At 44.8% G+C, this 15,924-nt stretch overlaps 1 protein-coding gene across 1 annotated transcript in view; it reads left to right on the top strand.

Moving 5' to 3' along the window:
- The first annotated feature begins 689 nt into the window (after positions 1–689).
- The window catches only part of TEC (tec protein tyrosine kinase), a 56,903-nt gene continuing 41,668 nt past the window's right edge, over positions 690–15,924 (top strand). The window contains exon 1 of the mRNA XM_075149021.1: positions 690–856. The gene's annotated coding sequence lies outside the window, so the exon portion shown is untranslated. The remainder of the gene's footprint in view (positions 857–15,924) is intronic.

The raw sequence follows: 15,924 nt of genomic DNA, 5'->3' as shown, positions 1-15,924 counted from the left end.
GGATGCGGCCATTACACATGGCTAAGTACGAAGGAAGGCACTGTAACTCCAAGGGCCACCTGGGCATGAGCAGGTTTGTGATGGCCATTACCCAGGAGCAACCTTAGGGTGCACAGCCCACTCGGGACAGAGGGGAACTGTGGCCACCACTTCCCCGTAGCCCAGCCCGCAGCCCTGCGAGCGCTCACTCGTCACCGCGGTTTGGAACAAGAAACACCTGAGCCAAAGCACCGGTCACACACACACACACACACACACGCACACACGCACACACACACACACACACACACACACACACACACACACACACACACTCTCTCTCTCTCTCTCTCTCTCTCTCTCTCTCTCTCTCTCTCTCTCTCTCTCTCTCTCTCTCTCTCTCTCTCTCTCTCTCTCTCTCTCTCTCTTAAAGCCAGCTGACGGCAAGCACAGATTTTGGGGGAGAGTTCGCATCCTGCTCCGAGTTGTATAATTTGCCTTTTTCTTCACCGCCACGTTTCCGGGCAGCTCCTGCCGGGTCTGTTTTATGTGGGCCACCGTCTTACTTCAGCTTCTCGCCGCCCCGCACCTGCCCCGAGGGCGGAGGGCGCCCAGGACAGCGCGGCTGCCCCGGGGCGGGGGCGGGGAGCGGGCTCCGGCGCAGGGGCCGCCCCCGCCGCTTCCTCCACCGCCGCCCCGCGGGGAGTCGCGCTCGGTGGGGCGGCGGCGGCGGGAGAAGGTGGAGCCGCGGCCGCTGCCGCCTTCCCGCGCCGGAGCGGGGCAGTGCCGTGCCTGCCTCCCTCCCTCCTTCCGCCTCCCCCCGTGCCGCCGGCGCCAGGGCTCCTTCCGCGGCGGCGGCGGCGACCGGGACACCCAGGTAAGGCAGAGCTGGGGCTGGCCAGCAGCGGGGCCGTCCCCGCAAAGAGGCCGGCGGGAGTTTATTTCACTGTGCTGGCAGCCGGGGCTGCCCCGAACCGAGTCCGCGCCCCGCAGCAGCGGCCGGGGGGCGCAGCGGGCGTCGGTGTGCCGTAGCGGGTCCCGGTGTGCCGTGGAAGCCTGTGCCGGGAGGGGCGGTGGCTCATGGAGCGCACCCTGCAGCAGCCGCTGTTTGCAACTTAAAACGTAGATGTTTTCCTCCCTCGACGTCCAGGTGTCACACGGATCTGTAAGCGGGAGCTATGACAAAAGCTGCATTTTAAACCTTTGCTTAAAATTGCTATAATTTGTGTAATATAAGGGGTTGTAGCCCGGGCTGCCAAATCTATTTTAAAGCTAACAGTTGCTGAGTACTTTCTTGTTTATTTGACTTTCTTCTCTGAGTCGTTCCTTATATCCATGTATCCCCTGTGCTTTACTACAACTGTTCTGCCTCGTCTCAAGGCACGATTAGCCTGGTGTGTGAGTTCATTCATCTTAATAATTCTCCCCACTTTCTGTCCCACAGCGTGGTTATCCTTTCTTGGCGGTGAATGCTCTTATGTAGCCTTGTGCTGGGATACTGTGTACTTGCAGCTCATGCAGTAGGTGACTAGACTTGCATGGCGCTTTTCCACAGGCTTCCTTTCCGCATCCCTGTAAGAACTGGTAATCATTTGACTGTAAACTGCGCTTTTAGTGTAGACATGGCCATGAGCTCTCTGCTTGGAATGACAGATGTGTACCTTACTGTGACAAATGCTGATCTGAAATGGTTAGTATTGTTTTATGAGTCAAATAAGTGAGACTGTAGCTTTTCTAGATGGAAAAACTGACCATAGCAGAAATGCAGATAAAAAGGTGGCTTGTGAGTACTTGCTTCTGGAGCATTTGTTTTCATTTTAGAGTAAATGTTGCTGATGCTTTATATGACTGTCTCACCTTTGATATAGCGTGGCTGCAGGGCGAAGCATCGCTGTTTAGTTTCTCAGAACTCTCCAGTGACTGGAAGATGCAGCTGCTATATAAATGTTTAGGATATTTTGGGCCATCAGAAAGCAGTATCCATACAAACGGGCTCCCAGTTACACCTGAGGGAGTACCCAGAGTGATTTTGCACATGCTCGTCTTTCCTTTCAGCACACCACCTGTGCAGAAGAGGCCCTTTAGGCATCCTGGTCTTGTTTCACGGGCGCTGCTCTTGTAGGTTGGGGAGGTAGCTCCCAGGCAGGGTGCTACTCACAGCCTTTTGATGGTTATGGTTTGTAAGGGGACTACAGCAGGGAAGAGCCCATTTGCTATCAGACTCTCCTCTGATAGTCTTCATATTTCTCTAGGTTTTATTTTATGTGTTTTATTTATTGAGAAATTACATCTTGTGGTGAAATAATCACATTTGTCTCTGCATTTAGTTCTCAATGAAAGGGTGCTTTACATATTCTGCTAAATTTCTAAATGAATATCATGAGTGTTTTGAACCAAATGATTTCTGTGTGATCTTGCCTGATGAAACCACTGAAAACAGAGCAATGTGGTTATATTTGGCACCTAGTTATTTCCTCCTCTTTTTTTTAATGAGATAATCTCACAGGTGTGAAAATCAAAAATAAAGATTTGGAGTTCACATAGTTAAAACATACTGCCAGTTAGACCTTCGTCATGAAATAACTCTAGTTCTCAGCTGCCACACCTGATTTTATTGGTCCTTCAAAATTTATAGGAGTACCACCTTTTTTTTTTAATGTTTATGTAGAGTTTTAAAAATCTTTTAAATATTTTAAAACCATTGATTGTGAGGCAGCTAGAATTATGTCCTAAGTTAAGTTACATCTTAATTCTTAGCTGCGGGCTCAGTATTGTGGATTTGGCATTGCAATGTATCCAGTAACCTGGCTGACTGCCTACAATGGCTAAAAAGGGAGAAAAATAAAATAGAGCTGATAAAACAATATCAGCTCCATATTGTTTCATCTTGCACTGAAACAACATTGTATTCAGAAATGCCGTGATAGTGTGGTATCCTGTAATTAAAGTTAAAATAACAGGGAAGTGGTTACTTTCACAGAATTGCTTGGAAGCTTCAAGAAAAGTCTTCCCCCTCCACGAAATGTAGGTGCAACCTGTTGTAGATTTAATTCCCTCTGTGTTGTGTTAGCTTATAAATGGTATACACAAGAGAAGGTGCAAAATGGTGTAAGCTTCATACAAATATTTGTATCTCAAATATGCAAAACATTTTCTGTGTATTAGACAATGGAAGTCTGTGCTTCCTGCTGTCAATGCAAAGATCATGGAAAAAATGTCTTCAGCCCCTATTAACCATTGACCTCTAAGATGTTTTTCTACTTTTGCTTGTTTTGACTTTTTTCAGTAACCTATTACCATTTCACTGCTGAACTTGGAGCTGTGCTTTAAAAAAGGCAAGTTTGTGTATCCCAAGAACCATGTATATGCTAAAGACTGTTGTAGCAGTCTATAATGGCTCTCCTGCAGAAATAGGATAAGAAAATACCAGTATAAAAATCAGAAGATATGAAAGCAGTACTTGGGCAAAGTGGAGTAAAGGTTGGCTTGGAGAAGGAGGCCTGCGGTGGTGGGGTTTTTATATTTCAAAGACCATACGTGCTTCTGAAGGACATCTATCATATTTTTGGATTTGTGCTACAGATATTTTTATTATTATGTAGATGCATCTATTTGTACAGAATTACCAATATGTTGGCTAAAAAGCGACAGCAATGGTCAGTCAGTTGTTGCACTGTGGAAGTTACAGAGTGATGATGTTCATTAAATGACCTGCTGATACCTGTAGCTTCCTCTGTTATGCAAAACACGAGGGAATGACTCTTGTTACACTGATTGCAGCCTGGCAGACATCCTTCTCACTGCAGATCAGCCCAATTTATCCTAATTCTCCTGGCGGAGGCCTCATGCTAGCACTAGCCATTAGATATGTCACTGATATAACAGGGCACAACTCTCCAGAAACCAGTGAAATTGCACCTCCGTTTTAACAAATGGTCAGTTGGGCCTCAAGAAATGTTTTTGTTAACGGAGGGTGTTACTTAATGGAGTTAAATCCAGTTGGCGGCCGGTCATGAGCGGTGTTCCCCAGGGCTCAGTACTGGGGCTGGTCCTGTTCACTATCTTTACCAATGATCTGGACGAGGGGATCGAGTGCTCCCTCAGTAAGTTTGCAGATGACACCAAGTTGGGCGGGAGTGTTGATCTGCTCGAGGGTAGGAAGGCTCTGCAGAGGGACCTGGACAGGCTGGATCGATGGGCCGAGGCCAACTGTATGAGGTTCAACAAGGCCAAGTGCCGGGTCCTGCACTTCGGCCACAACAACCCCAGGCAACGCTACAGGCTTGGGGAAGAGTGGCTGGAAAGCTGCCCAGAGGAAAAGGACCTGGGGGTGCTGACTGACACCTGGCTGAACATGAGCCAGCAGTGTGCCCAGGTGGCCAAGAAGGCCAATGGCATCCTGGCCTGTATCAGAAAGAGTGTGGCCAGCAGGAGTAGGGAGGTGATCGTGCCCCTGTACTCGGCACTGGTGAGGCCGCACCTCGAACACTGTGTTCAGTTTTGGGCCCCTCACTACAAGAAGGACATTGAGGTGCTGGAGCGTGTCCAGAGAAGGGCGACGAAGCTGGGGAAGGGCCTGGAGCACAAGTCTTATGAGGAGCGGCTGAGGGAACTGGGACTGTTTAGTCTGGAGAAGAGGAGGCTGAGGGGAGACCTCATCGTGCTCCACAACTACCTGGAAGGAGGTTGTAGTGAGGTGGGTGTTGGTCTCTTCTCCCAAGTAACCAGCGATAGGACGAGAGGAAATGGCCTCAAGTTGCGCCGAGGGAGGTTTAGACTGGACATTAGGAGAAAATTCTTTACTGAAAGAGTGGTCAGGCCTTGGAACAGGCTGCCCAGGGAAGTGGTTGAGTCACCATCCCTGGAAGTATTTAAAAGATGTGTAGATGAGGCGCTTAGGGACATGGTGTAGTGGGTATGGTGGTTGGGTTGCTGGTTGGACTCGATGATCTCAGAGGTCTTTTCCAACCTTAATGATTCTATGATTCTAAAGGCAAATCCTCCATTTGCTCTGCTGGCCCTCAGATAGAGGAGCACTCTGCTCTTCTGCTTCTGGTCTGGTTTTCTAAGAGTATTTTCTAAAGGAAAAAGTATTAGGAAAGAAAGCGGTGTGTAGGTAAGGGAAGCTGCTGTTCGGATGGACTCATATGCCCTTTGTCTGGCATGGCAGAAGAGGAACTAGTGAGCAGAGGCTTGTGATTGACCAGTGCCCCGTGGCCATTACAGCTCCGGCAGTTCTCAGTCACCCCCTGCCCCGGCTCTGCCACACGAGCTGTGATTCAGAGTCAGGGAAAATACCATGTGAGATAAAATTTTGAAAAACTGGATAGACTTCTTTTTACATGTGGGGAGATGAGTTTCATCGTAGGAAATGCTTTGCGGGGAAGGGAGTGGGTTTTTACAGTTTCCTAGACACGGAGGTGGGATGGAGTAAGAAGAGGTCTGTTCCTTGCAAGCAGTGTGAAGTGGCTGCTGTGTTCAAATGGAATCATGAAATCTCTGGAAGAGTAGCAGAAGCCTCTTGGGAATAGGTCTGTCCATCACGGGCAGGGTTTACCTTTCTTGGGAAGAATGACATCACCTAGGAGAAATCTTTGGTTTTGACAATATCCAAACATTTAGGAGGAAAATGACATTGCTGAAAAAACGCATCTTGGTTGGATGACTCTGTCCTGTATTCTGGGCGGTTCAGTAAATCTTGTGCCTAGCTTGGTGTGGTCCAGCCTTGGTACTGTGGGCAGGAGAGATGGTTTTCAGGAGCCTGCCACAGAGAGACCAGCTGCTCTGGGAGAGCCCGAGCCTGGCTGACTGCTAATGTACGAGAGCTGTTCCCCATCTGCCAGGGGCAGCCGCAGGACTCTGCTCTTGGTGATGGGAAGGAGAAGTGTTTGGCCACATTTGCAGTTGCAGCCCCTCTTCTGAGGCAAAGCAGGAGGCTGGCAACTGGGCTGCCTCGTTTCAGTTCTTAAGGTGAAAATCCTATGCAACATTAAACAAACGCAGGAAAAAGCGGGGAAAAAAAAGGATTGCAGTGGGACCTGGGTGAACACTTTCTTGGCACTCCTGCTTTTCCTCATTCACATTTCTCTTATCAGCGGATGTATGAATGGGTACCACTTTGCCACACATAGGGCATAACTTCATGTATGCTCAAGTAGGTCACAGCTGAGTTTCCTGTCAGGGTGGGTTTTGCTCAACCCTGTGCCTATTACAAGCTGCAATCTGATTAAATCATAAGAAAGCTTTAGATCTAGGCCCTGTTTCCACTTGAATGCAGGGCAGAAAAGCCTGGCTTTGGGTGACACAGGAAGCAGGGTTCTTCCTTCTGAACCAGGGTCTGGGCAGGACACCAGGACCCTGCCTCTCTGGAGAGTGCACTGTCCCCTGTCACATTAGACAGGGACCAATTCCTGACCACTTATGCTTATTAAACAAAAGACTTTTTTTTTTTTTTCTTCCAGGATAGCCACATAAATTGCTATCAGGCCCAGATGATAACTGCCCTTCAGTTTTAGCTGAACGTAGTATCCCTTGTAACTCTGTCCTAGGCAGCCCTGTGCAAAAATCATTTTGTCACGTTCTCTGTACTAGTCTACAGGGTAGGCGAGAGAACCACAATACATCAAATTCTTAATGTATTCAGGGTTGCTGCTTGTCCTGTGAATTACAGGATGTCCTATATCACAGGCTCAAGCTCCATATCCTGGCAGAAAGAATAATTGTGTGCGTTTTCCCTGCCCCCTCCCCCCAGTTATGAGCATCTCTTCCCAGCTGAAGTTGTAAACCACAGCCATTCCCAGTGCCATGTGGGAGGAAGAGAGAGGGGGCCTGTCCCACCTTGGGTTGTGTGACCCAATTCGAGGGATGTGCTCTTAACCTGTAAAGTGAGTTGAGCTGAATGGACCTCTTTTTCTGTCCCATGGGAGATACTCTAAACTGGTAATCTTAAATATACTTTGGGATCTTTTGGAAGTAAAATTGCTACCTAAACTGTATCCAGCAAAGATGCTTAAAAGAACATTTTTTAACATGAAACACTCGGGTATTAAGAGTAGCCAGTTCAAAACTGCCAGTGCAACTTCAGTTCAGCTCACTTATGCATAATGTGTTATGAGATGTATTTAGTTATGTAGCCATATGTGGTTTCCTTTTCCCACTGTTTCATTCAGACCATGGCTGGTCAGGCTGTTTGTTTGCTTTGTCATGGTAGGCCGTGAGGACCAACTCGTCCTCAGTGCTGAAGGCTGGCGCCAGGCTTGCAGCTTAGGTGACCTCTCATACATCCTCGGTGGTGCTTGAGTGGAGTGGGTTCGGTTGTTGGGAGGAGGCGTATTTACAGCTCTGGTGTGTCAGATGAACTGTGAGGGTCTGTTTTAGGGGAGGGGAGTTTGGGAGAACGACGGGGTGAAAGGCTGTGAGGTGTGAGAGATCGGCCGGAGGACTGTGGTTCTGCGTCAGGGCTGCAAGCAGCTCCTGCGCCATCACAGCGGCTCTCTCTTCCCACCAAGACGCTCTCTCAAAGCATGAAGGGGATTACAGCTGTGTGTTTAAAAAATAAAGTCATGGGCAAGCAGCAAAATTCCCTCAGTTTTGTTTAGTTACTTTTCTGGATCTCTTGAACTGAAACTAAGTCTGAAAGTCAGTGTGAAGCAGGCACTCCCAGTGAAAAACTGAGGGTTAGCCATAAAGGACTATCTTACCTTTAGAGTGTCTTAACTTTACTCCTTGTAATTTTGACTTCAGTGGGACTGGATTATGGCAGCCCAACTTCTAGTGATGCCCCTTCTGTAACATCCTTATTCCTCATCATAAATAATCAGAATGGAGTAAGATACTATCGGGCATTAATGACCATATTGCATGATGTCTCAAAGAAAGTTTAGGCTGAATGCTGTTCTTTAAGATGATAAATGTCTTGTGACACCTGACAAGTGCTCTCATTCCCTGTTTAGCTTGCCACAGTTGAAATACCCTGACATCTGCGAACTGACATCATGGAGAGCAGAGATAACAAGCCGCTTTGCTGGAGATGCTCACTACCTTGCAGGAGTGAGAGGAAAGGGAAAACATGAGACCACAGTACTGCCTCAGTTGTATTTATTTTCAGATCCAGTGAGAAATTTTTTCCCTGAATTAATACTTATATTTTGACATGAGTGAAACTAAAGCCCTTTGGTATTCCTTGTTGCTGCACTGTATGTGAAGAAGAAATTCTTCCAGGTCACAGCCTGGATTTTCAGTCCTGTATGTGGAGACTTTATTAGTAAGCAGCTGAAATGCAAGTAAAAGTTTAACAATTTAACAGAACTCTACAAATGATTTTAGGGTAGAGCTCTGTGGGATCTGCCTCAATAACTTCAGGAAGACAGGGCTCACTCTTCCAACTATCTCTCCAGAAAGTACCCAGCAGTGTGGATTCTACTTGAAGAGGTCTTTGTTTTTTAATTTTTAATCCCTATCATAACAAACGTGGTTCAAGCACAGAGCAACACAGAAGCTGAAGGGCTTTGTTAGCTGATTAAAGAAAAAAAGCTGCTGTAAGTAGAATCCTTCAAGTAGCATGTCAGCTAGACATGCACAAAGCATGAGAACATAAGATTTGGTCTGGTAGCATTACTTCTATAATTTTGAGTGCAATCAAGTGGTAATTCTTGCACCAAGAGTCGTGTTGTCCCGTTTCTGTGAAGTGAGGGTGTGGTATGATGAGGAGGGAATTTTGATTTTCATTTATGTGAAATTTTCCCTGTAACCTACCCAACATAACAGGCTAAGAGAGTCTGGAATCAGAAGATAAGAACGCTGACCTTGCCAACACCACCACTTTGGTATGCGTAGCCCTGAATTGCCAGATGTGGGAACAGTAGTACGAGATCTTGGCCGAAATGTAAATGGTCATTCATTTTGGGTTCAATCTCTTGTGCTTGTATTGTAGCGGAGGGGACGTATCCTGGTGAAAACGATGCAGGGGAAACTTGACAAACAGGAACTTGCAGTATTTCCTGTCCCCCACTTGCTGCCTTGGGTTTTTCCTCATGCACAGAAGGCAGTTCTGACCTGCAACTTTAGATGTATCAGCACTGTCTGTATGAGAAAGGTTTGGGGCTAGTCAGTCACTTGGCAGGTGCTAAAAAGCAAGAGTTATCAAGCAGCCTCAAAAGAAAGACTTTGAGGGGAAATATGCTCGTTAGTCAACGTGCACACCAAAACGTAAGTTATGGCCAGTAGTTCATCATCTGAGTCAACTTCACAGCTTTGTCTTCAGCTGAAATTCCCCTGATTACTATTGAAGTATTTCTTACTGTGTAGCTTCCACGTGGTCTAGCCGGTGCTTTTTTCTGTCTCTATTTAAAAACAGTTATTAATATAAGTATATTTTTCTTGTTAATGGCCCTATTAATGAATGTGTTTAAACATTGTGTAGTTTCTGGTATATTTGGTTTGAATTAAAGCCATTATAATGGGGGGGAAAAAAGCATGTTATGTAAATTTTTAGTATATATTGCTAGCATCTTACCACATAGCACATGGTTACTTGGGCTATGTTTTTTGCATGCCTAATTTTGTTACAAGCATAATACTGGCGCAGAGATGGTGGAATTGCTCCTGGTGGAAGGTACAGGGCATGCAGGAGCTGTGCTTAATCTCTTGCTCACAAACCTGTTTAACTCTTGCCTCAGATAACCTAAGTCAGTGAAACTTCAATGTTGAACTTCAATATTACAGCTTGCTGCTAAGATGTTCTTCATAGACCATCTGAAAAGCAACTAAAAGGCTAACTAAAAAGAGCATATGATTTTATTAAGCTTATTCTTTTTTAGAGAGAGAACGGTTGGTTTTGTGCCTACAATGGGACTGTTAACAGCTATTCCTGTGGAGAAGACATAAACTTGGCTCACATCTCCTCTGTATGAATGACCTAGAAGGATGGATGCTTGATAAAAGATATAAAGATCATAATTTTAGCAATATGGAGAGTAGACTGTGGTCTTCAACAACCTATGAAAAAGTAACAGCACATCCCTGGAGTTGGTTCAAGGCCATCTCATCTGGTTCTGTTAAAATGGTGTTAATATGAAAGAAGAACAATACAGCAGCGATCATGTGGTCCTTAGCTGGGAGGCAGCCAATTTATTACAGATGGGTCTGGACTGGTTTTCTCACAAGCCATCCCTTTGCACTGAGGCTCAAGGATGTGTGTATAGCTGTCATTCTGTAGATACTAAAGCATTCAGCTAGCTTTTATGTTGCAGGTGCTACCAGTTTTTATCCATTTTGGGAAGTAATATAGTTTCTATATAGCTGTAAAGGGGAAAAAAAAATCTTGAGGAGCACTGCAGAAGTGATAAAAGGATTTATACCTGAATTCTGATGAGACAGTTCCATCCGACTAAAGAAAATCAGATGATTGAAATGATAGAAATAATCTTAGACAAACAGATAAGGAGCTACAGCCTGCTATCAATTTGGGAAATGGCAGCTTCCCTGAAGAAGTAAAAAGTTCCTTTACATTTCTTGTGAATAAAATATAAGTGCAAAAAGCAGGTAACGGGTTGCTAGGTAAATAGCTTGCTTCCCTAGCAATAAACAGCAAATATATAGTTGATGTTTGGAGAGTGTCTTAAAACAAAATGCTGTTTTGATTCAATTCAATTTTGAGGAACTTCTCCAAATAAACTCATCGCGCTAATTGTACTGCTGGCTGGCACATTGCGAGGGTGAATTGCTACCTTTTTGAGTACTGTCAGATCAATATACCTGGTCGAGCAGGGCTCTGATGGACTGCATAGTCTGAGCTTTTGTAACTAAAGGCTGGCTTTTGAAGATGGATTTGTGTATCCATATCACTGGATTTCCTGCAGGCACTGTGGAAATTACGGGTGCTCCGTGACCCACTGTGCTTCTATATATGCAAGGCATATCAAGTCGTTTAAGGGTAATGGGACAGAGAGTGGTTGAGGTGAAGTCATAATTGATGCCTGCTTCTACTTCGCGTGGGATGTACCTACAGACCACTTATACATACTTCTTGTGAGACATGGAAAATATATTTTTTTAATTCATAAAGCCTTTATCAAACTTAAAACCCATCCAGTTCATGGCATACTTTGAAAATTGTGTGTCAACCAGGAATGAGTAACTCAAGATGTTCATCTTTGGGCTTGTCTGTGTTTTTTCGATGAAGTTCAGGTGAGAGAAGCTAGCAACAAGCCAGCTAGGATCACAGGCAGGTGCAGCAGAATCTGCACCCAAATGAGTAATTCCAGAGTAGTGTTCAGCAGTGCAGAGTAGCTCTTCTGGTATTGCTCTTCTGCCATCAGGAGCCAAGCCAGGACTTCTGTGGCTTCAGCTGTGCCATGTAGATGTACCAGTGGCACTTTGCCATGGCAGTCCTTCAGAACAGAGAACAGACATCCTCCATAGGAGTATTTCAGGTTTGCTTATTGCTTGCGAAGTATGTTAAAGCCAGAAAAGCTTTCCTTCAGCCACTGATTGAGTTTTCTTGGTAGCTTTTAAGATGGTTGCAGGTAATGATCTAGAAGGCTGGGTGTTGCTTTTATGTGTTGGAATATTATTGTAGGAGGTTGGTTCTAGCTCCAGAATGAATGGGCTTGGGACCAGAGGAGAGATGGTGCCAGATGGTTAATAGGTGGCTTATTTCTACCATTCTCCACTTTAAGAGGTATGTCAGCCCAATGAGACATTCAAGTTAGTGCAAAGTTAGGTTCATTGTATTGGTATCAGTTACTTGGCATATATGCTGGCAGAGTGGAAAGGGTTAACTTTAGTAGTCAGAGAACAAGTAGTTCTTTAACTTTAGTAGTCAGAGAACAAGTAGTTGTCTAGGGGAAAAAGTTCATCTTAGTGTTTGGAAAGAGAAGTAACTGAGGAAGTATTAGTCATTCCCTGCGCATAAAGCAAGTAATAATTTGTATGTATCACAGTATTTTCATTAGACCATGTCAAGAGAGAATCTTGAATACTGAAATAAATTGAGCTTATTTGTGGTGTAATACATCAGGTGCTTACCTGAGATTGTATAACGTTTGGAAAAACAAACCCAAATTATGAAGAAACTGAATTAAAACAACTCCGAATTAAAAAGAAGGATAGCCTCAGGCACTGTTGACCTCTCTTTTTCTTTATTTTTCTTTTCCATAGATTTGATTTGCTTTTCTTAGATTTGCAGTTTTGTGTACAATAGCAATTGACCTCCTACTTAACGGTGAGCTTTAGGATTCCCAAACAGAATTAGGTTCAACCTCTGACTTAGCATAACATTTATTTTTCCAGCCCTCTAAATCTCCGGCTTCTGGAGAAGTAGGAAAAGCTTTTGCACAAGCATCGCCCATTTCCTTTGCCAATCTCATCTTTGCCTATTTCTTTAGTACGTGGGTGTTACTGTTTCTCTTCCCTTCTTATCAGCAGAGGTTTTTAGAAAAGGCTGAGGCAGCAGCTCTGTTTTGCCGAATGTCTACCCGGCGCTGCAGGGTCAGCGGGGGACTGGTGGAGTAGCCTTGGTCTATGTAGAAGTGAAGTAAATAGACTCTGCTCTGAGCTTCTGTGCCTCCAAATCAATGTCACGCCAGTTTGGAGGTAGTTCTTCCATTTTGCTCTCTAACCTTACTTTGAAAATATTTGCCAGAACAAAGAGGACTGTCTCCTTTTGAAGGTACATGTAAGAAGGACCAGTAAACCACATACCTCCTCCCAGTTCAGACCCTGACCTTCCCTTTCTGTTCATGCTTTATGTTTTACCTCTTCTCTGTCAGCTGAGGGCCAGTTATATTTGTGCAAGTAAACCAAACTAGTATTCTTCACCAGACCTTTATGCTGCAGAAGTGAAGAAGCAATTTTCTTTATGCTCTACCTCATCTGGCCAGCTCCAGTTAAACTCCTCACAGCATCCTGAAGTCCTGGTTATAGCACCACAGCGGGTAAGAGCTGCTGTATGTCAGCAGAAAATGAAATTTACCATTTTCACTGCACTTTATATGTGGTATTTAGAAATAAAAATAAACCTGAGCAACGAAGTTTGGACCTGGGAAAATCTGCTGTTTCCCTTCTAAAAGTTAATATCAAATATCAGTGCATAAAAATATTAGTCAGGCTTGGATTTGGTCCTTGTCTGAACAGTGTGGATTAGGCATCATGGAAATGGCAACAAGTGCCACACCAGGCAGTGTGTTTAGTTAGCTGCAGCATCCTCAGTCAGCTATTTAAATTCATCACTGATAGCACTGCTTCCCTCATTCAAAAATCAGAAATCTACCCTCAAAAAGAAGTCTTTAAAAAGAAAGTGAAGTTGCCTTTTTTTTTTAATTGCCTTCTCTAATTTTAATCTTCCTTTGCTTGAATCAAATGTATGATAATTAAAATATAGCTAATTTTCTCACATGTGATTATCCTGGCTGTTGCAGGAGGTTTTGTCAGAAGGCCCAGCTGGGGATAAGTTTATCTTACTGTAAAAGTTTTGTCTGCCTGTGTGCTAAGGCCACCAAATATGCCAAGCTCTCGCCTGGAAGCTGTGTGAATGCCGTAAACCCTGCTGACAGACAGGGTATTTTAGTTTGTCAGACTGCATATGGCTTCTGGTGAGCCCAAAACCACAGGCTCCCAGTAGAAGAGGTCAGCTCTGCCTGCAGAAGGCTTGAGATTGGGTTTCTTCTGTGGGAAGCACTGTTCAATTGTGGTAGGCCGCCTTGAAAGCTTTTCATAGTCTACAGCAAAAATAAGATGGTAACTTTGGATGCTGGAGTGGAATTTACAATAGTAGCTCATGCTAATAGCATTATTATGGAAATATTAGCAACTATTAACTGCTGTATATGGATTGAGCAGAGGGTGATGCAAAGCCCCGTTATGTATGTGGTTACAGAACTATCTAATATTCTCAAGTCTAAAAAACTAGACTGGTGGAGTATTTGAGATTCTCTTACTGTTAAATGTTTTCTGTGTATGGTTTTGCCTACATTTTTAATTACCTTTCCCATGAATATGACAAATTGCAACTACTCTCTCGTGCACACTCGCTCTCTCCCCTCCTCCCCCATATAAAAACCTCTCCTCCCCAACAACATAAACCATCAGCTTTTCATGTCATTATTACTCTGTGTGAGAAAAAGGGGGTGGATGAAGGCAGGGGTTAAACTTTAATCTATATAGATGATGATGAACAACAACAAAGACTTTTCACAAGCATTGAAAGAGCGGCAAAAACACAGGCTTACTGTTGTTACAGCCGTACCAATGTCACTTTGCAGGCGATAAATACAGTAGGGGAACCAGTTCATGTTCAGAAAGATTTGCAACTCTTGGGCAGTGGGTTTTGCTTATCTTTAGTACAGAAATGAAGATGACTTTCTGGTCTTCAATGAAATCACAAGGTGAACTCATACCTTTTGACAACAAAACAAACATGGGAAGTTGGGGATAGCATACAATGCAAGAGCTGAATACCTGCTCTCTCACCAGTACTATTTCTTGAGGCAGTGACACATGCAAAAGCTTTTTGTCTTTAGAAAGGACAGGTGGCTGAGCGTGCAGAAGGTCAGTAGGCTGAGAAAACTTTTGGATTTTGCTACTTTAACTGATGTTTCAAAGTCTTTTTTTGTGCCCGGCTTTCCTGTGTCCCAAACTAAGTTTCAGCTTTATTTTCTTCCAGCAAGGGATATTACAAATGCTGAAGAGGTTTTTGATCTGAATAAACTGAAGGCAAAATAGTCAGGGCAAGTTTATAGGTATTGCAGAGCTTTTATGTGGAAGAAATAAGAAAAGCTACAAATACTCAGCTCTAGAAGAATGAATAAAAATACAAGAAGTTGTTGAGGATAGTGAAAATTATCAGTCCATCCTTTGTATGGTATCCTGTAGTGTTGCTAACTTAAAGTTAGCAATAAATCATTTAAATTAAAAAATGCCCATGTCAACATATTTTCTACATCATGGATGGTAACAGTGTAATTTTTGTTTCATAAAGCAGAGGTTCCTTTCCTAAATAATTTATTCATGAGGGAATTGAATCATAGAATCATTAGGGTTGGAAAAGACCTCTAAGATCATCGAGTCCAACCATCAACCCAACACCACCATGCCCACTAAACCATGTCCCTAAGCGCCACCTCTACACGTCTTTTAAATACTTCCAGGGACGGTGACTCAACCACTTCCCTGGACAGACTTTTCCAAGACTTGACCATTTCTTTCAGCAAAGAAATTTCTCCTAATGTCCAATCTAAACCTCCCTCGGCGCAACTTGAGGCCATTTCCTCTCGTCCTATCGCTAGTTACTTGGGAGAAGAGACCAACACCCACCTCGCTACAACCTCCTTTCAGGTAGTTGTAGAGCGCAATGAGGTCTCCCCTCAGCCGCCTCTTCTCCAGACTAAACAACCCCAGTTCCCTCAGCTGCTCCTCATAAGACTTGTGCTCCAGGCCCTTCACCAGCTTCGTTGCCCTTCTCTGGACATGCTCCAGCACATCCATGTCCTTCTTGTAGTGAGGGGCCCAAAACTGAACACAGTATTCGAGGTGCGGCCTCACCAGTGCCGAGTACAGGGGCACGATCACCTCCCTACTCCTGCTGGCCACACTATTTCTGATACAGGCCAGGATGCCGTTGGCCTTCTTGGCCACCTGGGCACACTGCCGGCTCATGTTCAGCCGGCTGTCAACCAGCACCCCCAGGTCCTTTTCCTCTGGGCAGCTTTCCAGCCACTCTTCCCCAAGCCTGTAGCGTTGCCTGGGGTTGTTGTGGCCGAAGTGCAGGACCCGGCACTTGGCCTTGTTGAACCTCATACAGTTGGCCTCGGCCCATCGATCCAGCCTGTCCAGGTCCCTCTGCAGAGCCTTCCTACCCTCCAGGAGATCAACACTCCCGCCCAGCTTGGTGTCATCTGCAAACTTACTGAGGGAGCACTCGATCCCCTCGTCCTGGTCATTGATAAA

Source organism: Calonectris borealis, chromosome 4 (genome assembly GCF_964195595.1).
Source record: "Calonectris borealis chromosome 4, bCalBor7.hap1.2, whole genome shotgun sequence".
Lineage (NCBI taxonomy): Eukaryota > Metazoa > Chordata > Aves > Procellariiformes > Procellariidae > Calonectris > Calonectris borealis.
This window is presented reverse-complemented; position numbering and strand designations above follow the sequence as displayed.